The sequence below is a fragment of the Euprymna scolopes genome, chromosome 41 (genome assembly GCF_053919585.1).
Source record: "Euprymna scolopes isolate OS-2025 chromosome 41, ASM5391958v1, whole genome shotgun sequence".
Lineage (NCBI taxonomy): Eukaryota > Metazoa > Mollusca > Cephalopoda > Sepiida > Sepiolidae > Euprymna > Euprymna scolopes.
The window spans coordinates 19,932,940-19,947,751 of record NC_136522.1 but is presented as its reverse complement, the minus strand read 5'-3'; the positions used below and the strand labels follow the sequence as shown (position 1 = coordinate 19,947,751).

Genomic DNA, 14,812 nt, shown 5'->3' with positions numbered 1-14,812 from the left:
GACCTTTACGTTTTCAGTTGACCCAGAAAACTGAATGGTCTAACACCTAGCAAAGAATCGTGAGAACCTTACTAACTTGCCATATTAGCATTCTGTTTGGTTCTTTTATTTTTTTTCATTCTTTTTGGGTTGTTTGTAGATCTTTCCACAACTCATCATCACTTGTATACATATATTTATTTGTAAATAAAATTTCAGTGAAACCATTGGAGATCTTTTAAGTGGGTTCAAATCCATAGAGTGAATGCGGTATTTTGGTGAAAGAATTTAGCTAAGAGTAATCAAATGTTTTATTGTCAAAAAGAATGATGCTAGACTCTCCTCTCCCATCCCCCAAAATCTAACGGGGGGCATAATGCCTAAGTTGAATGGAAATTGTAACTATTTTTATTAAGCTAAATGAATTGGCTAAGATCATAATATAGTATTACTGTAAATAATTCAATAAAACCTTTTTAAATTTGGGTTTATCTTAAGTAGGACAGCTCCTGTAGTGAATGTGGTATTGTGGTGACTGAGACATTTCTAGTTAAGAGTAGAATAGACAATTTCTAGTATTGGAGACCCAGGATGACCAATGACACCCATTATCCCACACTTTTGAATGCTCGGGTCCCTAATTTGTTCATAATGTATTTTTATATTTTGTACAAATAAATATTTCAAAGTGTGGTATCTGTTCTTATACTACACTTCATCTTTGTTCTTGGCCAGTGAAGGTGAAATCCTTCTAGCTAAGGAAATTTTAATTTCTATTTCAATCCAGAGTGCCGCCTTTTTTTTTTTTTTTTTTTTGTAGGTGGGGGAAATGGATTTTCTGCCCATTAAAAACCGGCTTTACATCTAAGTCTGTCCCCGTGGGGAGGCAAGTGAATAGTGACTTTCCAGTTTTAATATAATCCTTTAAACACAATAAAACCAGTTATTACCAAAGGGCCATTTAATTCTTGCAGGAAATTAAGAAATGAGGCCCATAAAAAAAAAATAGAGACCCATTTTTATAGTCATCCTGTATATAATAAAACTTGAAATGCATAAAAATATTATGAGGAAATGTTTCTCTAAAGTACATTTGACATCCTGAAATTTAAATAACCCTTCAATTTTCACCACTGTTACCAATGTAATACTAGCTGTTTTCTTTTTAATGGAAATCGTTCCAGACAAGGCATGAAGCCATTTGATGTAAGGAGTTAAAAAGGACGAAAAGATATTTTTGTAAAAACACAAGAGGTTTATTGGCCTTAGTCATGAAAAGGTTATAAGTAGAAGGAAAACAGTCAGCAGGAAGAGAGTTCCACAAACCTACAATTCTTGGAAAGAAGTTATTGGAATAGAAAGCTGTATAGTAATGAGGCATCAAAATAGTTAACTGATGGAGACCACTAGACCAACGAGCTGAAACAAAGGAAGCTTGGATAAGTTCAGACAATTCTGAAGAACAAATGACATAATAGTATGGTATTTATAGAAAAGACTGAGATCGCCAATATAGGGAATAAAACAGATTTTATTTGCTGTTTTCTTTTCTTTTTTTTTCTATGCTAAAAGTTATCAATAGGTCTATGACAATAGAATATTCTTTTCATTGTTTTGACTCTCTTGTATATATCCGACACAGTTAAACGCAGTTCATCAACCGAGAACGACATCACTCTATATAAAAGCATATAAGATATCAACGGATACACACTCGAGAGTCAAAACAATGAAAAGAATATGCTGTTGTCCTAGCTCTAGTTATTAAATAAATATCTTTGTTTGAAAGTCAAATGTTTTTGCTTTGTAGAAATCGTCCCAGACAATGTATGAAGCCATTTAATGTAAGGAGCTAAAAAGAAACAGACTACTTCAAAGTCAAAAACTTTGTATTACAATGAGCTATCAAAACAGTTGATGGAGACCACTAGACCAATGACTCAAACGAGCTGAAACAAAGGAATCATGGAATAGATATGAGACAATTCTGAAGACTGAAGGAATAGAAACATATTAATTATTATTATTTACCATTTCATCTTATTCCTTCATTCTCATTTCATATCAAAATGTCATTATGCCAATTTTTTCTGTGTTTGCATTTTGTATAATTCTGGCCCTTCTCATCTGATGAGAATCATTTAGCTTCGAAATGGCATGGCCTAAAGAGATTTTTTTTCTAAATTTTCCCTTTAACTTTTCTTTATTGTTCTTATGGAATAATAAAGTTATTACTTTTATTCCTCATCTTTCATTTAATATCATAATATACACTTAAATATGATATTTAATTCATGTAGATTTCGTATTTATTCCTTATATAGCCAATTCTCTATTGATTATTATATTGTACCTAATATATAGTAATGATTTAAACAGTTGTTAAAAACAATCTGACATAGGTGCCATCACCTAGAATCGAAACCAAAACATATAGCGTTCCAGCCTTAGTTGTTAAGTTTCCAATTTTTCAAACTGCATCTCCTCTAATATACAAGGTCGCAGAAGGGCACGAGGTGGATCAATTGATTGTTTTCCGTTTTTTTTTTGTTTTTTTTTTATAGACCGTTTTTATGGGTCTTTAGCTGGTAAAAATAGCTGCTCAGGGATGAAATTGGAAAAAAAATTGAAACTTGGCAGTGTTCTTGTACACATGTCCAAATATATATATATATATATACACATACACACATTTATACGTTAAAGTTGGTTCTTTTTTAGCTATTTATTATCCATCTGACGAAAACTCAAACGGTAATGACTAAGGCTAATAAATGACTAAATGTTTTGGTTTTGATTCTAGCTGATGGCACCCAAGTCATTTTATTTTTTAAAATTTTGAAATCACTACTATATATTAGGCACAATATAATAATCAATAAAGAGTTGGCTTTTAATAATAAATAAAAATAAATAATAATAATTAATAATAAATAATAATAATTAATAATAATTAATAATAAATAATAATAATTAATAATAATAATAATAAATACGAAATCTGCATAAATTAAAATATCATATTTAAGCACATTTTATGACCGGGTACCCTTCTAGTTTAATATTATATTATAATATTATATAATTTACCTGAAAGTACTTCTTTCAAACTCCTCGGCTTAACGTTCACAGGGAACATGAGCTGGAACAGATACATCAAAAGCATTGCTAAGGCTGCTGCGAAGAAGGTGGCCTCATTCTACCGTGCTACAAAGTTACTTATGCCTGAAAGAAAGTATCTTGTACCGCGATAAGGCCACTATTCGCCCATGTATGGAATTTGCTGTCACATTTGGGCTAGTGCATCTACTACTAGTCTGTCGCTCCTGGGCAGGGTTCAAAAGAGAGTCGCCAATCTGATAGATGCTGAACTGTCATCTAAGCTTTAATCTCTGTTCTATCAATGAAATGCATCCCTCTGCCTGTTTTACAAGTATTTTAATGGTGGATACTCCGGTGAACTACTAGCCCTTGTACCCCCACGACGTAAATACCCCCTGACAAACCCGACAAGCAGCAAAATCCCACCCCATACACAGTAAAGATCCCTAGATGTAAGAAAGCCTTCTACTTTAATAGTTTCTTCTCCAGAACTGCTAGACTTTGGAATTCCCTTCTGGGTTCCTGCTTTCTCAACTGTACTGACATGCAGAAGTTCAAGTGTAATGTGAACAGATATCTTGCTGCTCAACTTCCTACATAGTATCCCTGCAGTTTATGACCCGATAGTAGCCCCCTATATCAAAGTGGCACTGTGCCTTGTTTGGGGTGAAAATTGAATAATAACAAAAGAAACTAATATATTATTATAATATATAATATAAGTAACTATTAAAAGTAAATATTATTTTTTAATTAACCACTAAACTGAAAAGTCCAATAAGTATGTGAGTCAACTAAAACTTAGTACTCACCCTCCTCGAAACGATAAAACACACACACACACACACACACACACACACACACACACACACACACACACACACACACACACAAGAAAAAAAAAAGGATGTTATGGGTTTTCCCCAGAGAAAAGAAATATCAGTACCGGTTCAATAAACATGTTTGTTTTTTGTTATTTTTATGCATTTTTTTTTTTAAAAATAAATGCGATATCACTTATTGAAGCCAAAAGGCACTCGAGGATAAGGGTTAATTCGAATGTCGGTTGGATGATGAACAATATAATGAGAGGATTAAAAATGATGAATGGAATGAGCAGTATAACCATTGCAATGAAAGACCAACCATAAAATGCACACACATACACACACATATTACATGTGAGTCACCACTTATCAAGGCCCAAGGCCACTCGAGGATAAGGCTTACCGAGTTTACGATAGTCACCGAGACAGCAGTGTATTAATAATTAGTGGTGGAAATGGGGAAGAAATGGATTATTTAGGGGGATGGCTCAACAAGAACTTGTTTATATTAGACTTGAAAACGACCATATTGTAGTCAGTTGGAAAGCAAGCCAGTGGAACAGGATTCCGCTGGCGGGCAGTTCTAGAAAATAGGCCTTGTTCATGGAATCTGCGTTTAAATTTAGGTACAGTGGGAGAAACTGTTGATCGTGGTTGTAGCTAGATGGTGTTTTTTGTGAAAGTTTGGGGGAAGCATAGATGTGAGCTCAGATGAGCACTTTCCATGCTTTTAAATACAAAAAAAAATATGCATATATGCGGAAAGTACTACGAAGTAAAAAATTAAAAACAAAACAAAAAACACTAAACTTTTTACCCATTAATTTAGAATGTGAGAATGAATGCTTTGTGCCAAATTGATGGTTGAATATGGTTAAATTCGTGCTCATTTTTGCATTTCAGCAGCTTACACCCAACGGTGTAGATTGCTTAAATAAATACATATGTCATTTATAGAAGAACCTTGTTTTACTTTCATTTGAAGATCCTTCGGTGTCAAATTAGTACAGCCTGAACTTTTTAGCCCATTAAAACAAACAAAAGTTATAGTTTTTCACTAAATACTAATCTCTATTAATCCTTAATTGTGCGTCGAATGGATAGCATAATACTTAATTCGCTGCACCTTATCATAACAAAGGCTCAATACAAAATTTTAGCCAGATCAGCCCAATAGTTTTTTTTGAGAAAACTTCTAGAGTAAATATGGTATTGCAGTGAATAATCCCTGTTAACCCCAACTATGCATCGAACGGATACCATAATACTTAGTTCATTGCAGCTTATCATAACAAAGGTCCATACGAAATTTCAGTCAGATCGGCCCAGTAGTTTCCAAGAAAAATTAGAACAGACAGACAAAGTGAAATGATTATTTGAAAATATAGTTTCGTTTCAAATAGCAGTTAAGGCAACTAATTTGTACAAGCATATTTTAAAAAAAAAATCCGCTATGAACAAAATAACATCAGATTGGTTGGTTCATTGTACCGCTCCAGTAGGTATCTCACTGCCGATGCAATCATCTATTTGTGAGCCAAATACATCCTAAAATGGAATACTGTTGCCACATCTGCGCACCCTATCTTGCCTTGACAAAGTCCAAAACTGGCTTCAAAATCCTAATTTGGTGATGTCCTTTTTTTCTTCCCTGCAACCTCTTTCCCACAAAAGAGACGTTGTGAACCTGTTACTGCTGTCATTATTTTCAGGGAAAGTGCTCGTCTGAGCTCTAATCTATGGTTCCCCCCCCCTTTGCTAAACTTTCACAGAACAAACACTATTGACAATTTTCCCCACTCTTTATCTGTGCCTAATTCTAAACACAGATTCCATGAATAAAGCTTCTTTCCTAGAACTACTATATGCAAATTAGTTAGATCTTTTGCAGATGAATGCAATTCCACGGACCATATATAACAAAGTTGTAATTTCTTTTTAAAGAAAAAAGAAAAAATTGTTTTTAATATGAATATGAATATCAATGCAATTGTTTTTAATATGAATATGAATATTAATGCAATTGTTTTTAATATGAATATGAATATCAATGCACACAAAAAAACAAATTTATAGAAGTATAGATTTACAAATCATAGATATTTTTACATGTGATAAAATTGGTAAATCTACATATCATATATACTTACCTGGTATACAAGAAAGTTCTTGCTGTTTTTTAACTTTTAAATTCAGATGAACATATCTCGGTTCAAACTAAAATTCAAGTCCAATTTAAACAAGTTTTTGTTGAGCCGTCTCCTTAAATAATTCAAATTCTATCCAATCTACACCATCAACGATTACTAAACTACCACCTTACATTCATTAACTCATAACTTTGAGTGGCCTTTGGTCCTTGATAAGTGACTAGTCTGGGTACCCAGCGTTGCCCGGGTATTTTGAGGTGTGTATTGAAAAAAAAAAGCTGTAGTAGGCAGGCAGGCTCGAACCGTGATAGAAAAGAAAGTGGAGGTGTGTGCAAGGGTGTTGGTTGAGCAAAAAAAAAAAAAAAAGAAGGAAAATAGCAAGTGCAAAAAAAGAAAAAAAAAGAAGGAAAATAGCAAATGGAAAAAAAAAAAAAAGAAGGAAAATAACTAGTGCAAAAAAAAAAAAAAAAAGAAAGAAGTAGGAGTAGTAAGCAGGCTCGAACCCGTAACGTGGCAGAGGAAAAAAGAGGCGAAACAACAACAACAACAAAAAAAACGGTCTTAACGATGCGTCTACCGCGGTTGTGATGTCACGAGCGGTCGAAATAACATCTTTTATGCGATATCGTTTGAGTGACTTGCAAAAAATCTCAGAAAAAACACCCCAACTCTCCTTGTAAAAAACTGCCCAGTTGAGGCTGATGGTATCAATGTTTTTGGCCAGTTTTTTCGATATTTGTTGTTCGGAGGGCCGAGCTTCAAAAGGATACTGATCTCATGAAAATCCGTCGTCCCTGTCAGAAGTTTTAGGCAAACATACAAGCATACATACATACATTTAAACAGACAGGTGAGATTTATATAATAGACTAGCGAGGGGTACCCGGTGTTGCCCGGGTGTTTGGAGGTGTGTGTGTTTTTGGGTAAATGAAAACAAAAATCGTTGGCCGGATGTTTGTTTAAAAAAACCCCGAAGACTTGACGCGCAGTTGGAAAATAATAAAGTGCGAAAAAAAAAACGACCTTTAACGGCAGGTGCGCGTTTTTGACGACTTAATGACGTCAACTTTGAGTGTCTGTTCGCTTCTTTCTTTATACGAAAAAGTCGAATCGACGTGCGGCAATCGAAAACTGTTGAATATTTTAATTTTGTAAGTCGGGCAAATTAAATACGCACGCGACGCCAGATCGTAACTCGTACATATTATCATTTAGACGTGATATAAAAAGTTTTAAGAAGAAGCAACCCGAGCGAAAAGCAAGCGAAAAAAAATCCTTTCTTGGACATCGCGCGCGCGCACACACACACACACACACACACACACACACACACACACACACACACACACAAATATTTTCGCTTTTATATATATATATAGATTACTACCTTGCAAAAAAAAAACAAATAAGAAAAGAAACAAAAAAACAAATACTAATTAACCCACCTGCATTTTGCAAAACTCGGGAATCTGTAGAGAATTGTCAACTGGACCCCTTATTTAATCTGGGGTAGATATTTTACATTTCGTCAGAATTATCTCAAACTTTTACCCAGTTATGTCTGATGGGACAAGAACAATCATCTCCTCTGCCATGGATTAGATGAAGGATTCAGTTAAAAATTCTGTTTTTGAATACGGCAAGACACACCTGAAGAAGGTTGGAGGTTTCATCGGCTGAAACATTGTGAGAATAACCCCCAATGGTGAGAACAGTAGTTTGAATAATCTCAATAATAAGATGTTGGGAAATTACACTATCTTTATTAAGTTAGTCACAGTTATATATTTGTATGTATAGGTTCTATTCCTAAACTAATTAACTGATCATTATGAATTTTGAAACACAGCTGCTAGGCATAGGAGATACAAATGTGAGTTATATTTAGTTTAATTTAGGATAGTATCTTGACAAACTAACTAATACTATACTATCCACCCATAAGAAGGGGGTAATGCCTGGAAAGGTGTTCTAATGACAACAGATCAGATATTACACTATCTTCTCTCATTATATAGTGTCTGTATAATGAGTGTCTCTGGAATGTACGTGTGTGTGTGTGTGTGTGTGTGTGTGTGTGTGTGTGTGTGTGTGTGTGTGTGTGTGTATACACTGCGTGTCAAATTATTAACGAGATAACATTTTTTTATCAGTTTCAGAAACTTACCAGTAGTTTCGTATCAAAAGCTTCGGAAACATTGGCAATGCTGAGCCGTGAGTACTGTGAAATTTTTGTACTGTTCCGTGCAATGTAAACAACTATCCATAATTTCCCACACTCTTTATCTGTGCCTAAACCTAAATGTAGATTCCATGAACAAAGCTTCTTTCTTAGAACTGCACACCTGTGGAACTCTCTTCCGTTTGTCTCCTTTCCAGCTGACTACAATATGGCCGTGTTCAAGTCCAATGTAAACAAGTTCTTGATGAACCGTCCCCCCTGAATAACCCAATTTACAAAATTTCCACTACTTATGTTTACTACACTATGATCACAGTGACTAATGTATACCCATTAACCCTTATCCTCGAGTGGCCTCCGGGCCTTGATAAGTGGTGATTCCTGTGTAAGCAGACACACCAGAAGTGGGAACCCTGCTGATTCATTGAGCCAATCAGTTTGTTAATGCGAGGTGCTGTTTCTGGAAAGGCTACTTTAATATCATCATCGGTTTTCAGACAGTTTCTGTCCTTTGTCTTTATTGAGAACTCAGATTCGCATAAGTACATAGTGACAAAAGAAACACTTGGAAGGTATGCTGAGTAAAGAGTGGGAATAAATCTGAGTTTTATCCAAAAATTAACACCAAAGTTTTCAAATTCTTTTCTAAGAGTAGCGGAAGATTAAAGAAGACAGAGTTCAGAATAGACTTTGTAGCCTAGTGGGGGACGCCCTTTTCTTTTCCCTGCAACCTCTTTCTCACAGAAGAGACATTGCGAGCCTGTCTCTGTTTTATCGTTATTTTCATGGCGAGTGCTCGTCTGAGCTCCAATCTATAGTCCCCCCCCCCTTGCCAAACATTCACAAGAAACACCAGTATATATTTTTCTAATCTATGGTCCCTCCTCACCAAACTTTCACGAGAAACACTCGTTTGGCTGTAAACATTATCAATAATTTCCCCCACTCTTTATCTGTGCCTAAACCTAAACGTAGATCTATGAACAATGTTTCTTTCTAAGAACTGCACACCTGTGGAACTCTCTTCCGTTCACCTGCTTTCCAGTTGACTACAATATGGCTGTCTTCAAGTCCAATGTAAACAAGTTCTTGATGAGCCGTTCCCCTTAAGTAATCTAATTTACCAAATCCACACTTCTAACGATTACTATGATATTGTCCTTTTGACCTCTGTACACTCTTTAACCTTTATCCTCGAGTGGCCTCTGGTCCTTGATAAGTGGTGATGCCTTTGAAAAAAAAAAAAAAGAAAAGATCAATCAGTTCATCTTTTACTGGTCTGTCATTTTTCATTTTTTTTTTTTTTGACAGTGGCAAAATGTCTTATTATTCATCTCTCTGAAAAGAAATAATTATTTTTTTATTTATCAGATATTTCAATTATTTACTTCCGATTCTATAAAACATTCGCCATTGAATATTTCCTATTTCATGACAACTGCAATCGCTTTCACTTCATATTGGTCACCTCGTGTTTTCTGAGAATCCAATATATAACCCCCCCCCCTTGAAGAAAATAAAAGAGAAAATAATGCCTGGGAAGATGATTTCACGACACAACAGATACCACTCCTTGAATTTATCTTTGAAAGTTAGTACATTAGTCCAAAATAGTATGGTATACTGAATTGAGCATTATAAGAATACAATTGATACAAGTAATAGTATAGTTCAGTTTTAGACAGATACAAAATCTTCATTTATAATATGAATCTTACCTGTCGGTTTAAATGTTTGAATGTATGTATGTATGTATGTATGTATGTATGTATGTATGTATGTATGTCTAAAACTTACGACAGAGGCGACAGATTTTCACAAGGTAAGTATCATTTTGAAGCTCGACCCTTCCGACGACAAATATCGAAAAAATTGGCTAGAAACATTAATTTCTTCACTCTCAACTGGGCACTTTTCTACAGGGAGGGGTCACGTTTTTCGCCGATGTTTTCGAAAGTCATCGCCTCTTTTTCGAGCGTTAGTTTAAATCTACGTCACTTCCGATTTGGCGATGGACGCAACAGCTAACGCGTCACGTTTTTTTCTTTTTTTTACTTTCTTTTTCTCCTTCGCGGTACGGGTTGGAGTCTGCCTGCCTTTTTTTTGTGTGTGTTTTCTTTCTATCATAAACCAGGTATGGTTAAATTATGATCAGCAACGCATTAAGAATATCATTTTTTTTTTTTCACAATTTCTTGTATGACTCATTCTTTCCTTATTTCTTCCTCTTTAAATCTATTTTTACATGTAATAAAATTTTACATGTGATAAAATTAAATATATTTACATGTCATCATATATTTATCAGGTATACAAGACAGTTCTTGCGGTTTTTAACTTTTAAAATTCAGATGAACATACTTTGGCTCAAACTATTTATTTCTTCTGCTACTCTTCTTCCAAGGAAGGAAGTTTCAAGGGAATATTAAGTTCACAAGTGACTCCAGCCCAATGTATATCCTAGCAAGGTTTTTGCAGTTCTTACAGAGAGGTGTCGACTTCCTCCTACATACAATGCCTGGTATTCCCAAATAGTTACCCATCTGGTATTGACCAGGCTCAGCATTGCTTAACATCAGTGATCTAGTAAATATGTTCACCCTTTATAATTAAATTAACGGGCACAAATGACTCCATTATTCGATCTATATAATATTCCGATTGTTTCTTTCTTAGTTCGTACATTATGTCTTGAAAAAAAACCAAAGCCAATTATTTGAAGGCCAAACTGCTTTTTAAAAGAAAAACAGGCCAAATTCATGAAATTTGGCTTTAAAAAGGCCAATCTGGCAATTAATTTTCTGAGGCGCCTGAATTAGCATCAAACGTTATATTCCATTTATGTTAGACATTTTAAAACGTTCTTGCTCATTTTAATATGTGGATGAATTGTGTCACAGGATGAATTGCATGTATGTTAAATATTTAAGATTAGTCTTGTTTCATACGCGATATCATTTATTATAGGTTTATTATACAGGCAAATGTGTACTTCAGTGGCGTAAATTATTTGTGAGACAAAAAGTTATAAAAACTTTTTATTTTTTATATAAAACACATTATTAGACCCAAAGGCTGAAATAAAACCAGAAAAAAATTATTTTTATTCTTTTTTCAACGTATTTTATTAGACTAAATGTACGACAATCGAGGCTGCCATATTGTTTTTAAAATTTAGTCTTTCTAAGGTTTGACAAATTGGCCTTTTTAAGGTCAAATTTGGCCTTTTCTACATTCTTGGAACTTTTTGGCTGCCATTTTTGTAATGAAAGAGCGTAAAAAGGCCAAATTTGATCTTAAAAAGGCCAATCTGTCAAACCTTAGGAAGACTTAAATTTTAAAAACAATATGGCGACCTCGATTGTCGTGTATTTAGTCTAATAAAAAATGCTGAAAAAATAATAAATATGAAATATTTTCGGGTTTTATATATAAGTTAAGTAGTTGTATTTAAATTCTGAAAAAACAACATATAGACACATATATTTGAATTAAGAATTTATTGTTTGACAAAAGGAATATATAGAAGGGGTTGTGTTGATTCCCTTAATCCATGAATTTTCAATATATGTATATGGACGCAGCTGTACACCCGATACATGCGCATGCAGGCACGCTTGGATGTGTATGTAGTTCCCTGTGTATGCACTTTTTTCATATGTGTGCAGGCGTGTATGATTTATGATGTGTATATATGTAATTGTGTACACGTGTGCATGAATGTAAGGATGCGTGTGTATTTAAGTTTGTATGTGTGTATACATGGTATGGATCAGTGTGTGTGCATATGTGTATGCTATATATATGTATGTATATATATATGCACATGTATGTGTGTGTATATGTATATGTGTGTATGTATGTGTGTCTGTGGGTGTATATGTGCTTATATCTGCGCTTATGTTTAGATCTGACAGATGGATATACAGTTCATTTTTTTATAAATAGTTAAATTCAACCACGTTTAGACAACCTCGTGCCCAGCCCCGAAGTTACATCAAGTCCCCCCATTATAAAAATAGCTAATCAACCACAGTATATAAAGCATACACTCAAACATCGATTCCAACTCAACGAACAGCAAAGCCAACTCATCCATAGATCGCTTCCAAACAGAAATATATACGTGTTAAATAAATTTAATTAAACCAGATTACACTACGACCACAAGCGTAATGAACAAACTGCATCTCAGTTAATCAAGCTACTTTTAAATATACCCCCATAATTAAAAACACCCAATCTTTAACTCACTTAAATAAGTAATCCCCCAACCATTCCAAAACTTCAAACCATGACTTGTCCCCCTCTCCACCTCTCCACCTCACCCATCCATTTAGCAAGAACAGCACGCCCACCTCATCTCATACACAATCTCATTTAAAATCACAAGAATATCCATTTCCCATTTGAACTTAAAATTAAGAGGTCAACACTGAACACTAAAATACAACCCCCCAAAAGAAATTCCATTAAGCATCTGCCTGCCGCCCAATCTTAACACTCCCCCTTCTCTCTTTACCCTCTTTACTTCACCCCACCCTCCTCTTTCCCTTATCTATAAGGCTTCCCTCTCCCACTATCCACAAGAAAGCTGGCCAACACTTTGGGGATTCTCACCAGAAGCTAGTTGTCCAAGGCATTGTTTTGAATATCATCTTCCAGATTATTCTGCTACCCATACCATTGATTTCGAGGTCCATTGCATACATATTTCAATGCTCAAATTCTATCACTCATGGGGTATATACAATGGAATGGTATATCCATTTAACATCTGATAAACTTTGTCAACACCTAAAAAGATTTTGAAGCACATCTACCAAAACACACTCAACACACCAACGGATATGGCTGCCCCGTATACCTTTCAGAAAATCAATAAGGAGCAACCACGCTTTTTTGTTATATGGGACTACTGCCTTCTCCCCTGGACCAATACTCTGCCTACCTGCATTTATAACCCCGGAGGACATTATATTCCTTCCGATAATGAACTGCCCAGGTTGTATCAAATTCCTTTTCCTATAATTATTTTCATAAAATTATCATTCACCACTCAAAAAACTATTTTCAATATTTGTGCTGAAAAGCAAAATAAGTGTCTATTCGCAGCTGAACATTTTGATAACTGCATTTCATTTCCTCTGATGATATGAGCCTTTATTGAAAATTCATGGATTAAGGAAATCAACATAACCCCTTCTATATATTCCTTTTGTCAAACAATAAATTCTTAATTCGAATATATGTGTCTATATGTTGTTTTTTCAGAATTTAAATACCACCACTTAACTTATATACATATGTATATATATATTTAATTTCACGCACTAGAGCAGATTAGGAAAAAAAATGCAAGGGAGGTAATCCTAGATAAAAAATGATACCACGATAGTGACCTCCCCTGCATCGGGTAATATAATACAAATTCAAACACTAAGCAAAAAAACAATATTAAAATAAACATGCATAAATATAGGAATAAAATTATATGATAATTAGAAAAAAAACAAATAGGAAAATCAGGGAAAATTAAAACAAAAATTAGTAATTAATAGATAAAAAATAAAAATACGAAAGTGCGAGTTAAAACGGAAAACTATCTTTATATAACACCAAAAGATGGAGGAAGTGAGGAAACATAGCTGTGGAAATCTTTTTACCCGAATACGATGTCCAGCATGTTAAAAATATATCATTTGTTGTAAAAATATAATGGATAAACATCTGAAGAAGTTGGTGAGGACAGAATATTTTTACGGAAACATAAATCGCAAAATTGCAAACTCATTAATGAAACGGCTGTAATGGAAAATTCCAGGAAATAAACGAAGTTTATAAAAAAGAAAACGTGAGTCTTGGAATTTTCAACAAAATTTTGCACTATATATATATATATATTCTCCGGGCATCTGCCGTTGAACTTTATTTGATTAGCTTTATGTATCTGTGCTCAACATTATAGATACAACTTGATTCTCTTTCCTTTTCCATGATAATTTTTGGTAGCCAAAAGGTGGAATTTTGAGTTGCTAAGTGAAAAGTAAATTTGTGACTGGGTTCGAATCTTCCAACCAGCAGTAATTATCACCTCCTACATTGATGATTGCGTAAGCACGATACACTAGTGTCTGTAGGCGTGTATGTATACATATACATTTTTTTCTTCTAAGGTCAGACAGCTTGTCTTTCATATGACTTATCGAATGCGTTTTACTTTTAAATACAAGATAGCAAATTACGTCTTAAGATTATAGTTCTCATGTTTCGATTTGAAACACTAAATTGCAAAGAGTTTTTTTTTTTTAACCCCAAAACAAACAGGTGTTTAATATGAGTCACTTGGTTTTTAATGTGTGCATTCTCCTAACTTTAGAACCCGGAAATGCCCATGACAGTGCTTCGATTATGCTACTGCTGATGCTGCTACTACTACTACTACTAATAATAATAATCATCGGCAAAATAATGGTTTAGTGGCCTGAACATAATGCGACAAAAACTTGTGTATATCCAATGAATATTTTTTTTTATTTTGTTTTTGTTAAATAGAAGCAAATGAGAAACTT

General features: G+C 34.3%; 2 protein-coding genes across 3 annotated transcripts in view; one reads left to right on the top strand and one right to left on the bottom strand.

Moving 5' to 3' along the window:
* LOC145266395 (protein lethal(2)essential for life-like) overlaps positions 1-14,812 on the top strand; it is a 100,114-nt gene that overhangs the window by 10,484 nt on the left and 74,818 nt on the right. The window contains exon 2 of one of the 2 annotated variants that reach the window (XM_080122034.1): positions 8,212-8,272. The exons of the other annotated variant lie outside the window; for it this stretch is intronic. The gene's annotated coding sequence lies outside the window, so the exon portion shown is untranslated. The remainder of the gene's footprint in view (positions 1-8,211; positions 8,273-14,812) is intronic. 2 annotated transcript variants of the gene reach the window in all.
* LOC145266393 (tRNA methyltransferase 10 homolog A-like) overlaps positions 1-14,812 on the bottom strand; it is a 144,814-nt gene that overhangs the window by 109,554 nt on the left and 20,448 nt on the right. The window lies entirely within an intron of this gene.